The sequence below is a fragment of the Priapulus caudatus genome, unplaced genomic scaffold (genome assembly GCF_000485595.1).
Source record: "Priapulus caudatus unplaced genomic scaffold, Priapulus_caudatus-5.0.1 Scaffold222, whole genome shotgun sequence".
Classification (NCBI taxonomy): Eukaryota; Metazoa; Priapulida; class Priapulimorpha; order Priapulimorphida; family Priapulidae; genus Priapulus; species Priapulus caudatus.
The window spans coordinates 199221-200655 of record NW_014577283.1 but is presented as its reverse complement, the minus strand read 5'-3'; positions in this window follow the sequence as shown (position 1 = coordinate 200655).

The following is a 1435-nucleotide window of genomic DNA, read 5'->3' as shown; positions in this document are numbered from 1 at the left end:
TCTGTACACCCCGACGCTTTCCCTGTGTTGTACTTGTGCGTGTACCGCTTTTCTGCGTGCTCAACGCCTGCGTGTTACGTGCGTCGTACCGTGCCGTGTACGCTCTCGTGCGTGTATCCGCGTGTATCGCGTGTACGTGCGTTACCTGCGTGTACCGTTCGCGGTACCGCGTGTACGTGCCGTTGTATCCGCTGCACAGTTGCTAACACCGTGCGTGTACCTGACCGCCGTAGTTACTGTTTGCGATGTATCCGCGTGTACCGTCGGCGTAGCCTGTGTACCGCAGTGCAAACCGCGCATGCAATCCACGCAAGTTTAAAGACTCACGATGACTCGCTTGGAACCTGCTTGCTATTGGCGCTACATAGAGCCGGTGTTGTGGGAACTTTAACACAGATCACTCCGCAGACGCTGTGCATCTACCACACGTTAGTAAGAAAATTCAAACACGTTGTGATATTTTCCAACACGCTAAGGAATCGATACGTTTGCATGCGTACACGCTGTGTTTTGTGCTGCGCTATCAGGCCACGCCGTGGCCCCGTATGGCGCAGCCACAAAAACACAGCGCTGTGCGGCAGGCGTTTTAATAACAATGGAAGAAATCACTGCGAATAAACAATGCAATGCGCATCAACTGCCGATACAATAGTAGACTGCGTCCGCTGCTCGACAGCTAGTTCACTTTCGCGTACACTGGAACTGATCGAGCAAGCGGACCAGATCTATAAATAGGCGGCCTTTCAGAAACCGTATTTAGCGTTACACGAGGAAATTGCCTCGTCAGAAATCGGTATTTCTCCAAGCCACGACAAATTATTCGGCGGTCTGAGGAAGCGCGTATTTACCATCAAATACCGGATCTTGTTTTAATATCGTATTCTTGGACCTCCGCGATTTTGCTCTCGTGTGAACGCTAAATACCGGATTTCTTGTACGTGTGGAACGCCGGTAGAGGGTATAAAAGCTGACACGACATCGCCCCAGGGGCGCGCTTTATGCTAGGGGCACACGAGCGATTTTTATCGCCCGATCTGCGGCCGATTAAAATGCCAAGCGATTGTTTATCGCCGATCACGAAGGGGCCCACTACACGATAGCGATTTTTATCGCCCGATCACGAAGGCCAACGTGACGTAGCGCAATTTTTGAGAGCGTACGCGTACGCACTCGACAGCAACATTTAACATTCCACATGATATCAACAACACGTCCGATTGTTTAGAAATCGATTCGGGCGACAAAATACGCCGGTTCACGGGCACACGAGCGATAATAATTCGCCGGGCGTAATTATTCGGCCCGAAATATCTAACATTTTGATACGGGCGATTCGGTCCGGACCGATTCAAAATCGAGCGTCTGCGTGAACGCGGACACGGGCGATTTCTTCGAGCGATTTCAAAAATTCGCGGCGATCCGGGCGATAAAATAT